A 12,727-nucleotide genomic window follows, 5' to 3' on the forward strand; every position below is an offset into this window, starting at 1 on the left:
GCGAGGTGTATTTTAATGGAAGAGAAGGCCAGGTTCGATTTTTGTAAGTGTAGTAAGTAACCCACTACATCCTTTGGAGATGCGTGTAATGGTTGAATTTGATTATGATGGCAGTAGCAAACAAACCTTTTCCATTTGCTTGCATAGCAGTGTCTAGTGGATGGTCTTCTAGCTTGCTTTATGACTTCCATACATTCTTGGGTGAGGTTTAAGTGTCCGAATTCTAGGATTTCAGGAGCCAGATTGCTAGATTCAGCGATGCTGGGTTTGGATGCCTGATCAGTTGTTTGTGTTGTGTTAACAGATCTGGCCTGTTGGGTAACTTGACGTGGGGTACTACTGATAGGTCTAGCAGTGTTGTGTACCAAGGTTGCCTTGCCCATGTTGGTGCTATCAGTATGAGTTTGAGTTTGTTTTGACTCAATTTGTTTACTAGATATGGAAGGAGAGGGAGAGGGGGAGGGGGAAAAGCGTACGCAAATATCCCTGACCAGTTCATCCATAGGGCATTGCCTTGAGACTGACTGTGTGGGTATCTGGATGCGAAGTTTTGGCATTTTGCATTCTCCTTTGTTGCAAATAAGTCTATTTGAGGTGTTCCCCAAAGTTTGAAGTAAGTGTTTAGAATTTGGGGGTGAATTTCCCATTCGTGGACCTGTTGGTGATCTCGAGAGAGATTGTCTGCAAGTTGATTCTGGATCCCTGGAATAAACTGTGCTATTAGGCGAATGTGGTTGTAAATTGCCCATTGCCATATTTTTTGTGCCAGGAGGCACAGCTGTGTCGAGTGTGTCCCCCCCTGTTTGTTTAGATAATACATTGTTGTCATGTTGTCTGTTTTGACAAGAATGTACTTGTGGGTTATGATGGGTTGGAATGCTTTTAACGCTAGAAAAACTGCTAGCAGTTCGAGGTGATTTATATGCAGCTTTGTTTGATGTACGTCCCATTGTCCTTGGATGCTGTGTTGATTGAGGTGTGCTCCCCACCCTGTCATGGAAGAATCTGTTGTTATCACGTATTGTGGCACTGGGTCTTGGAAAGGCCGCCCTTTGTTTAAATTTATACTGTTCCACCATAGAAGCGAGATGTATGTTTGGCGGTCTATCAACACCAGATCTAGAAGGTGACCCTGTGCTTGTGACCATTGTGATGCTAGGCACTGTTGTAAGGGCCTCATGTGCAGTCTTGCGTTCGGGACAATGGCTATGCATGAGGACATCATGCCTAGGAGTTGTAATACCATCTTTGCCTGTATTTTTTGTGTTGGATACATGGTTTGTATAACTTTTAGGAAATTTTGAACCCTTTGTGGACTTGGAGTGGCTATTCCCCTTGTTGTGTCTATTGTTGCTCCTAGGTATTGCTGTACTTTGCACGGCAGAATGTGTGATTTTGCATAGTTGACGGAGAAACCGAGTTTGTAGAGGGTTTGTATGACCTGATCTGTGTGGTGTGAACACTTTGTCAGTGAGTTGGTCTTGATTAGCCAATCGTCTAGATACGGGAATACGTGTATTTGCTGCCTTCTGATGTGTGCAGCTACTACTGCTAGGCATTTTGTAAAGAATCTTGGTGCGGTTGTTATACCGAACGGCAATACTTTGAATTGGTAATGTATTCCTTTGAATACGAACCTTAGGTATTTCCTGTGCGAGGGATGTACCGGTATGTGGAAATACACGTCTTTGAGATCTAAGGTTGTCATGTAGTCTTGTTGCTTTAGCAATGGTAACACTTCTTGTAGCGTGACCATGTGAAAGTGTTCTGATTTGATGTAGGTGTTTAGTGTTCTGAGATCTAGGATTGGTCTCAGTGTTTTGTCCTTTTTTGGTATTAGAAAGTACAGTGAGTAAACTCCTGTGTTTATTTGTGTACTTGGAACCAGTTCTATTGCGTTCTTTTGCTGTTTTGATATATTCTGTGTTTTTGGTGGTATGTTTGGAGGGATTTGGAGAAATTCTATGCAATAACCATGTTGGATAATTGCTAAGACCCAAGTGTCTGTTGTTATTTCCTCCCAAGATTGGTAATACTGACTTATTCTTCCCCCCACTGGTGTTGGGTGGAGGGGATGAGTGACCTGTGAGTCACTGTTTGGTTGCAGGTGTTTTTGGGCTTTGAAATTTTCCCCTGTTTCTAGGGAATTGTCCTCCTCTGTACTGGCCCCGAAAGCCTCCCCTTTGGTACTGTCCCTGGTAGGTAGACGGTGTTGAATGTGAGGTACTGGCTTGTGTGGCCTGACCCCGAAACCCCCCTCTGAAGGTTGTTTTGCGGAAGGTGCCGAAAGTGCCTCTGCCCTGTGGGGAATAGAGTGCGCCCATGGCCTTGGCAGTGTCAGTGTCCTTTTTTAGCTTCTCAATTGCCGTGTCCACTTCAGGTCCGAACAATTGTTGCTCATTGAATGGCATATTGAGCACCGCTTGCTGTATCTCCGGTTTAAAGCCAGATGTTCGTAACCACGCGTGCCTTCTTATGGTTACTGCTGTGTTAATTGTTCTTGCAGCTGTGTCCGCTGCATCCATAGAGGAGTGTATTTGGTTATTGGAGATGTTTTGTCCCTCCTCAACCACCTGTTTCGCCCTTTTTTGTAAATCTTTGGGTAGATGCTCGATGAGGTGCTGCATCTCGTCCCAATGGGCTCTGTCATATCGCGCTAGGAGCGCTTGAGAGTTAGCGATGTGCCACTGGTTTGCAGCTTGTACTGCGACCCTTTTTCCGGCTGCGTCGAACTTGCGGCTTTCTTTATCCGGAGGTGGTGCATCGCCTGATGTGTGAGAGTTGGCTCTCTTGCGAGCTGCCCCTACTACAACTGAATCTGGTGGCAGTTGTGAGGTGATGAAAGCAGGGTCTGTGGGCGGTGCTTTATATTTCTTTTCCACCCTTGGTGTTATTGCTCTACTCTTGACAGGCTCTTTGAAGATTTGCTTTGCGTGCCTTAGCATTCCTGGGAGCATAGGCAGGCTCTGGTAGGTGCTATGGGTGGAGGAGAGGGTGTTGAAAAGGAAGTCATCCTCGACAGGTTCCGAGTGTAGCGACACGTTATGGAACTCTGCTGCCCTAGCTACCACCTGTGAATACGCTGTGCTGTCCTCTGGTGGTGAGGGCTTGGTAGGATACGCCTCCGGACTGTTGTCTGACACTGGGGCGTCGTATAGGTCCCAAGCGTCCTGGTCATCTTGGCTCATGGTGGTGTGAGCCGGTGAGTGTGACGGAGTCTGTGGCGGTGATATGTGAGTTACAGGTGGAGGAGAGGGTGGCGGAGTTACCTTCTTCACCACTTTTGTTTGTGGTGCTTGTTCCTGTGTTTGGAACTCAAGTCTCCTTTTTCTCCTAATAGGGGGAAGGGTGCTGATCTTCCCTGTTCCACTCTGTATGAAGATCCGCTTTTGAGTGTGGTCTACTTCAGTGGACTGTAACTCTTCCTCGAATCTATGTTTGCGCAATTGAGAGGACAGTGATTGCTCCTCTGAATAGGAGCTGGTAGTTGGCTCGGTTGCCGGTCGTTTCAGCACCGAAACTATGTCCTTACTCGTTTTCGGCTCCGAGGCGACTTTTCTCTTTTTTGGAGTCGAAACTTCTCTGCGTCGATCCTCCTCGGTGCCGCTGTCTCTGCGTCGAGCAGCTTCGGCTCCGCTGTCTCTGCGTCGATCTTTGTCGGCAGCACTTTCTCGGTCCCGAGATTGCTGCATGCCTGTGTCTCGACCCGAGTCGGACGATCTCGGCACTAGTTCGGCCTTTTTCGGTGCCGATGGGCGGTCACCGACTTTATGGGTTGAGCCATGGCCTGTTGGCAGTGGCGTCCCCTGGGCCTTGTCTGTTTTCTTGTGTGCTGGCTTCGACGTCTTACTCACTGTTTCGTGGACGTCGAATTCCTCCGAGTCCGATTCATGGATAGAGAAGGCTTCCTCTTCTTCTCCTTGTTCCTCGAACTCTCGGTGTCCTGTCGGTGTGGACGCCATCTGTAATCTTCTGGCTCGCCGGTCACAGAGCGTTTTTCGGGATCGAAACGCACGACAGGCCTCACAAGTTTCTTCCTTGTGCTCGGGCGACAGGCACAGGTTACAGACCAAATGTTGGTCTGTATATGGGTATTTGTTGTGGCATTTAGGACAGAATCGGAACGGGGTCCGTTCCATTAGCCTCGAAGTTACACGCGGTCGGGCCGACCAGGCCCCGACGGGGGATCGAAATTACCCTGAAGGGCTACCGGAGCTCTTCACGATTCGATTCGGTGTCGATTCTATCTAACCCGATCCCGAACGCAACAATACCGACGTAATTTTCCGAATTTTTAACTATCTTTCCGTTCCGAAACCCGGAGCGAAAAGGAACACGTCCGAACCCGATGGCGGAAAGAAAACAATCGAAGATGGAGTCGACACCCATGCGCAATGGAAGCAAAAGAGGAGGAGTCCCTCGGTCTCGTGACTCGAAAGACTTCTTCGAAGAAAAACAACTTGTAACACTCCGACCCAACACCAGATGGCGGGCTATGCACAACATGTGTATCTGCAGCTACACATGCCATCGAACCTATGCATTCAGAGGGAAGATATGTTGGGAAGAACACCGAGCAAATAACTTCTCCCAATGTCCTGAAAAGACAGATTTTGTGGGTAGACGGTTGGCTGGCAAGATGACAACAACCACTTTGGGAGAAAGATCAAAAGACACTAGCTGTCGCTGCTCAGTCTCCATGCATGGATGTATATGTTGTGTAGGATTGGTTGCAAGACTCACCCTGCTGATGCAACATGATTTCCTCACAAAGGTGCAACCGGACCAGCCGACAAATGGTCAAGGCCAAATGGTGTGGGTACCGCACTCTTGTAGCCCAATCCAAAGCCACTACCATGACTTGTGTCCAGTCTTGTAGTCTTTTTCAGTACTCTGCACAGGAGAGGGAGGGCAGGAAAGGGGTACAGGAGTCCTGACCTCCAATGCTGGCAGGAGGCATCAGTCGGGGAGCACTGCCTGGGGAACTCCAACACGCAAACAGTTTGGACACTGTACATTCTTTGGCATGGCAAAAGATCGAGCCACTGTTCTCCCCATTGCTAGAAGATGCCTTATGCCACAACTGACTGTAACTACCATTTGTGGTCCACTAGGCAACGTCAGCTGAGTCTATGCGCCCTGGTGTTTAATGCTGATAGGGACTGAGCTTTCAGGGAAATGCTCTGAACATTCAGCCACTTCCAGAGAGGCAATACCTCCTGGAGCAGAACTCAAGGCCCCCTTGCTGCCCTGTTGGATGTATTACCACATGGCGGTTGTGTGTGAGAATCTCCTCTTGATGGCCGGAAGACACACCTTCAGTGCCAACTGAACTGTTCACAACTCCAGCAAGTTGATGTGGAGGGGAGTCCCTGCAGGAGACCAGAGTCCTTTGGTATCCACCTCTCACAGATGACCTTCCCAAACGATGCACCCATCATGACCATTAGCTCTGGGTCAGGTAGAAAGAAGGGTCTGCCAAACAGTCCAATTGCGGTTGAGCAGCCACCACTACAGAACCTTTGCAGTCTCCTTTGACACCTGGATGGAATCTGAAAAGTTGTCCTGGTGCTAAGCACAATGAAACTTCGGATCCCACTGCAGAGCCTGCACGTGCCACCTGATGTGGCACACTAGAAGGAAGCAGGAGGCCAAGAGGCCCAGAAGTGTGAGAGCCCCTCTCACCGAGACCCAGGCCAAGGGTTGAAATATCAGGATCACAGCCAGAATATCCTGGACTCACTGAGGCAGAGGGATGGCACGGAAAAGCACTGTGTCCAGGACAGCTCCAATGAAGGGGAGCCCTTGTGATGGAGTCAGGTGTGACTTCGGTACATTGATGGAAAAACCATGTCAATGTCAACAGGGCGTTTATCGTCTGGAGGTGGTTTACGACTGCTTGAAGCAAGCCCGCTTCAATAGCCAGTTGTTGAAGCATGGGAAGACTGGTGTTTCCAACTTCCACAGATGGGCTGCAACCATCACCTTTGTGGACACCTGAGAAGCACTGGTAAGGTCAAAGGAGAGCACAGAGAACAAAGTGCTCATGGCCCACCTGAAAGCACAAGTAACACTTGTGGGACTGCAAGTCGGGGATGTGAAAGTACACGTCTTGTAAGTCCAACACTACCATTCAGACTTTTGTGTCGAAAACATGCAGGATTTGGGCCAGGGTAAGCAACTTGAACATGTTCTTCTAGAGGAAGAAGTTAACAGGGCGAAGGTCTACGATGGGGCAAGGGCCTCCATTCGTCTTCTGCACCATGAAATAAAGTAGCAACCAGTCCTGATCTCTGATGCAGGCACCCTCGCTATTGCTTCCTTGGCCAAAGTCAGCCTGCACTTCTCTGAGGCGTATGGGCAAGATGTCCTTCAGGAGGTGTTGCGATGTGGGTGGCACGTCGGGAGGACAGGAGAGGTATTACACGATCTGGAGCACCCATTGCTCATGACGTGATGCTCTGCCATCTGGGGAGGTAAAAGGTGACTTGATTTTGTGGCACCTAGGACAATTTAAAGCAGTTGTGCGGTAGCTGCATGGGCTGGGTAGCACATTGCCCTTGTGGGCATGGCCCCCATCCTCTCCCTCGATAGGATGTGTAGGCCTGTTGCTGTTGTGATAGATATTGATGCTGCCTCTGTTGATATCCCCTTTCCACAGCCTTGAAAGGGGTGCTGTTGTTTGGGGAACTGATGAACAGGCTGAGCTGGGCCCAAAGAGAGAATGGTGGCTTTGCTCTTAAAGTTTTTCCAGGGCTGAGTCTGCCGTTGCTCCAAACAAATTCAAGCCATCAAAGGGTATGTCCATAAGAGACTTCTGCATGTCAGATGAAAAGCATGTGAGGCGAATGAAGGCATGGCGCCGAAGAACCACGCTGGTCCCTACTGCCTTACTCAAACAGTCTGCTGTGTCCAGAGCTCAACGGATTATGTACTTCATTGCATGTTGACCGTCCAAGATTAGACTTTGTAGGGTCAGTCTGATGGCTTCTGGGGCAGTGGCAAGATGTTCACCACCCTGTCCCACAGTGTGTGCAAGTACCATCCCATGAGTCACAAGGTGTTGACCGATCACAGGGTATGATTGGTACGCAAACATTCTTGCTTCAAGTTTGAGGTCAGGAAGCTGGAGGATGCCTGTATGACCAAGCTCTTTGGTTGGTTGTTTTAGAGCAGAAAATCAGGACCCCAGGTCCAGGCCTATATCATATTGTCAGTTGCCTGTGAACTGAAGGGCAAGATCTTGGCTTCACCAGGGTGCCCAACAGCACCTCAGTGGGGGCCTCATTGAAGGGCATGAGAGGTTCCTGGCTGTTCTGTGCTGGGTTCAGGACCTTCATCAAGATATCTGTTCTAACTTCCTGCATAGGCAGCTCGAATCCGAGGACTTCTGCCGCCCACCAAATGACTGTGGCAAAAGAGGCAGGGACTTTGGTAGCTTGATTTGGGGAGAATAGTTTGGTTTCTGTTGACATGTCCAATTCCCTAGCATCCTGAAAATCTTCAAATACACCCCATTATGATAAAAATAATCAGAATAGCCACCACCATCATGAGCATCATCATCATGCTGGAGGTATATTTCTGGACTGAAGTGTGCAGTGTTGCATTCTTTTTGGGGGTTGAGTCTCTGAATCTGATCCATCGGATGATCTATTGGATCCTGAATCGGTGATGTCAATATCAGCTTCGAGGCTTGGGTGGCGTCAGTCGCCAGGCTCAAAGAAGGATGCAACCTTGATTGGAAGTTGGGTGACATTGTTGGCATCGGGGAAGGATCCAACTGGCAGCCACCTTGGGACCCAAAGGCGTTCTAGATGTATCTGGCAGTAGCCCTTCAGTTCATTCAACAGAATGGCAAGTGGAGGTGCCCGCTGCTGTGTTTGGACTTTTTGTGCTTCTTATGTGACTTTCAACACTTACTTGAGCCCTGTAACTTTGCATGCTCTTCTGAGTAGGCTTGAAAACTGGAGCGCATCTGTACTCTTGACCTCTTCCTCGACTACTTATGGAGTCCATAAACGTCAAATTTGGCTTTGTGGTCGTGGATAGCTTTTTTATTCATTTTTGCACAACAACAACACAATTTAATATTGAGAGGTGCAAATGCAGATTTCATGGGTGTCGCTGACATCTGTTGGCAATACTCACAATACGACTTAAAACCTATCGTTTAGGAACCTATAACTGCACACAGAAGAGTGAATTTTTGAGTTTTCATGAGGAGAAAAAGGCTGTCAAATAAACAGCACTGGTTGCTCTGGAAGGCATGGGTTAAAAGGAAATGCCGTCACTGCAGAGATGGAGCATACATGGGAGATCGACGTCCTGTCCAGAGTGGAAATGCTGCAACGCAGAGCCGCTTGATGCCACCTGTCTGAACTTCTGAAAAGCTTGTAGATCCAGTCTGGTACCTGATGAAATTCACCACGTGAGGAATCTGTGGTTAGATGTTTCTATCAGAGACAGGTTTTTGCTGTTCCACTGCTGCAGCAGCAGTGGGTGCTGACCTGTATCAACATTACATCTTCCAACTGACCCTCCATCTATTACTATTGTGCAAATAGGCACTGCTATAGAGGACGCATGTGCAATCAAGCATGAAGGACTATGGCCATGCAGGAGACCAGCTTGCCTAGGAGAGGCATCACTGTTCTGAGACCGGATGATGTGGCTGAAAAAGAGGCAGAAGCTGCTGGAAGACCAGTACTCTGGGTTGGTGGGAGTGGGCTTTGCTGGTGACTGAGTTGAAAGTAGTCCCTAAGAAGGGATGAATATGAAGAGGCAAGAGATGTGAATTGGTGTCATCTAAGCTGAATTACAACCCATGGAGGGTTAAGGTGGCCTAAGTGTGCGCCAGGCACTGCTGCTTGCCTGCGCTCTTGATTGGCCAATCATCAAGATAGGGGAACACATGAATGGCCTCCCCCCACCCCGGTCCCCCTCTGAGATAGGCAGCTACCATGGCTATGGCAACACTTTGAACTTATAACGCTTGTCACTTATCACGAAGCAAAACTAATGGCAATGAGCGTGATGACTTAAAGACCGCCATATTACGGGTACTGCTGGATTTCCGCCACACTTTGGTGGAAATCCAGCAGTAGTTGTGCTGCTAGGAGGACACCGCTTGTCATATTATGTGCAATAATACGGCCTGGCAGTGTCCTGCTGGCGGGGCGCTGCCGGAGGTGGAAGCGCCCCTTCCCGTTCCCTGCCGGATGACCCCTCCCCGGATCAGGTAAGTTGATTGTCCGAGGCGGGGTGGGGGAATATTGTGTGCGCGTGTTGTCCGCGTGTGTGCATGAATGTGTGTATGCGTGGTCGTGTGCATATAGAAGTGTGTGCGTGTATGCACGTAAGTGTGTATGGGTGTGTGTATGCGAGTATGAGTGTTGTGGTGAATGCATGTTTGTGTGTGAGTATGTGTGGTTGAATGTGTGTATGAGTGCTGAGGTGAATGCGAGTATGGATGCGTGTGAGTGAATGCGTGTATGTAAGTGTAGGTGAATAAGTGTATGCGTGGTGCATTTGGGTGTCTGTGTGCGTGTGCATGTATGCAGGGAGGGGGCTGGGGAGCGCGATGTCTGGACGTGGGGGGACAAGGGGAGTCGTCTAACGGTGACAGGTAAGAAATTCCCTGTCACCGGTAGCCTTTCCGCCATGATTTTAGTGGCGGTGCTACCACCACGGAAACCCTGGTGGAAAGGTGGCTCCTAATACCACTGGCGGTCTTCTGTGTACCGCCGGGTCGAAGATGCACATCGCCGGTCCAACGACTCCAACCACCATGGCTATAATGTCTTCACCGCCAGCCTGTTGGTGGTAGAACAGCCACCTTTGCCCTGGCGGTCTCATGACCCCCTGAGTGCCATCATGAAGTCACCTCGCAAAATGAGCGGGATGACATCCTGCAGTGTAATAATGTGGAAGTGTTCCGAGAGGATTTACTTGTGGAATGGCCTGAGCTCTAGTATAGACTCGATGACACCCTTGAGGATGAGCATCTGAACCTCCTCTTGAAGTAGGCACTGGTGTTCTGGGCTGAGGATGTGCTTTCAGGGTGGGATGTTTGGTGGGGCTCAGGTAAACATGAGACAGTAGGCATGCTTGATGATGGAAAGAGCCCAGTGATCGGAGGTGATCTCTTCCCAGCAGGAAAGAAACAGACTAAATCTCCTCCCGAACAGGCAAGTCACTGCTTTGTGGGTGAGACTCCCTTGGAGGAAGTGCCTCTGCCTTTACCCATGAAGTTGCTACTTTAGAAAGAAACCTGTGTGTAACCTCTGCCCCCATTGCTGGTCAATGGCCTGCTGCTGGCGCCGATAGGATTGGGATTTGTCAGGGATGGACTGAGAGGTGGCTATAGCCTGCTGCCTCTAAAAGGAACCCCTTACCAAAGGTGTTTGAAGGGCACCCATGGCTTTGGCAGTGTCAGTATCCTCCTTTATCTTTTCAAGGATATCATCAGTTTGAGGGTGGAAAAGGTGTTTTACCCCTTAAATGGCAGGTTGATGAGATGCAGTTCGACTTCCAACCTAAAGCCAGAGATACGCAGCCAGGAGTGGTGGCATACAATGACGGCAGCGTTAAGCCCTCTGGCTGAGGTGTCAGCAGAATCCAGAGCACAACGGATAGTGGCATTAGAGATGAGCTTCCTTTCTGTCATTATCACCACCCAACTTTCCTATGCTCAGGAAGGAGATGCTAGAGCAGGAGATCCATTCTCTCCCACAGTGCTCTGAGATAGCAAAAAGAAGGTCCACGGAATTGGTGGTACTCCAGTGGGTCGTAGCACACTCTTACTTGCAGTGTCAAGCTGTTTACTTTCCTTATCTGGGGGGACAACACCCTTGGTCTGTGTTGCTACTCACTTGCAGGTGGTGGCATCCACTAGGGATTTTGATGTACAAGGGGTCGGACAGTGAAAGTTTGTACTTCTTCTTTATTCTGGGTGTGACCACCGTGGACTTTACCGTCTCCTTGAATGTCTCAAGGGCAGCCTTAGACATGCTTTTAGAAGGGGAGGAACTAGAACGAATGTTCCGAAGTGTCTCAACCAGGAAGTCATCATTCTCAGAAGTGGTGTGCATGTCTACCTTTTCGGCAGGCAGTTGCATGTTGGATGACTCCAAGGTACGTTGTTGTGTCGTCAAGGGGAAAGTCCCTGACTGGGCCATTTTCAGGGTCAGGGACCCCTGGGTGTTCAGAGTTAGTCTTCACAAAGGTCCTCCATGGGGAACGGGTAAAGATAGGGGTCAATGTCCTGTTTAGGGAAGTAGGATTTTCCTGATTATGGTAAGCTCAGAGGATGACTAGGAGAAGGGGTTATGGGGGCAGAGGTTTCAATGGAGGTGGAGGGCCAGTGTCTTTTTTGATGAACTCCTTCTTAAGCACAGGATCCGGGGGCCTCTGTGAAAGAACTGCTCAGGGCTATCCTCGAAGGCAAGCCTGAGTTTCTTGGGTACATCTCCACCAAGGCCAGTGTAAATCTTTCCATTTGGAGTGGATGACAATGGTCTTCTCTAATTCAACTTGTGCTTAAGTTTCTCCTAGATGGGCCTGTTGGTGTCTTCAAAACCAGCCATCAAAGCAGATTTTTTTGGGGCCAAGTGTGGCTGAGGTGCTGTTAAGCCCCTCGGCTACGAAGTGTGTTTGGGTGATTCATTGCTGAGGTGTTTTTTTCAGGCTTGAAGGCTGATGAGGGTCCAGCGTCTAGCCTGGACCCAGCCCAGCTCTGACATCTTGCCTCGATGTTGGCCGAAGCCCGCTGGAGCTAGATGCCCATCCCTCATGGGGGTGGTACTTCACCTCTGCGTGTGGGTGTTTGTGCAGTGTGCAAGTTTGTGGGTCGGCTGTACTCATGACTCTCTGTGTCATCTAAGTACCTAAGCTGATAGGGAGGGCTGGTGGGCAGGGACACCTGGGGAGCCTGCATCCTCTTCTTTGACGCCAAGTGAGCCAGCTTTTGCTGAAGATGTCTGGCAACTTCAGAAAGGATCACTGCATCTTCCAGTGGGGCCGGTGTCTGCCCCTCCACTGGCAAAGAGTCATTTTGCACCTGAGCCAAGGCAGGAGGTACACAGAGTATTGTTGTGCTTGGGGATAGACAAAAATTACAAACTCTGCGAGTGTTGGCCGGGGCGGGGGTTTAAAAAGTATTTATTGGTAAAAAGAACATTCTGCAGACTTCCTTGTGTCCAGCAGTTTTTAAGAAACATAAAAATGTCAAGATAACTCTGGTGATAAATGTTCCTGCAGGAGAAAGATCTGGAGTTTTGCCTAGTGGCAATGTAACTCATCATAAAGTGGTGGAGAAGGTTAATGTGTCTGCTGCAAAGAAAGTGTACCATGCAGGCCACAGAAATGAATAGCGCTATAATAAATAAAATTAAATGCATGTCAGAGAGAGGCTATGGAGAGATGAGGGACACTGTTGGAGGGTGACAGTGAGGAAATTCGTGGTGAAGGAGGTCATAGGAGGCCAAAAAATGACTGTTGCACCAAGCGCAACCAGAGCTTAAGCTGGCCTTGAGTGGAGGTTGTGTGATTTCACCTAATTTGTTGGACTTGGGGCCATTTCTAATGATGCGAAGGATTTTTCAATATATTTCTAAGGAAATGTGACGTTATTACTATTGTAATGTGACAAAGGGGCTGCCAGTTCGACCACAGGGAATGACCAAAGCATGTGAATCTACGAAAGATCCAATGCTGGTGAAATCTC

The sequence above is a fragment of the Pleurodeles waltl genome, chromosome 8 (genome assembly GCF_031143425.1).
Source record: "Pleurodeles waltl isolate 20211129_DDA chromosome 8, aPleWal1.hap1.20221129, whole genome shotgun sequence".
Taxonomy (NCBI): Eukaryota; Metazoa; Chordata; class Amphibia; order Caudata; family Salamandridae; genus Pleurodeles; species Pleurodeles waltl.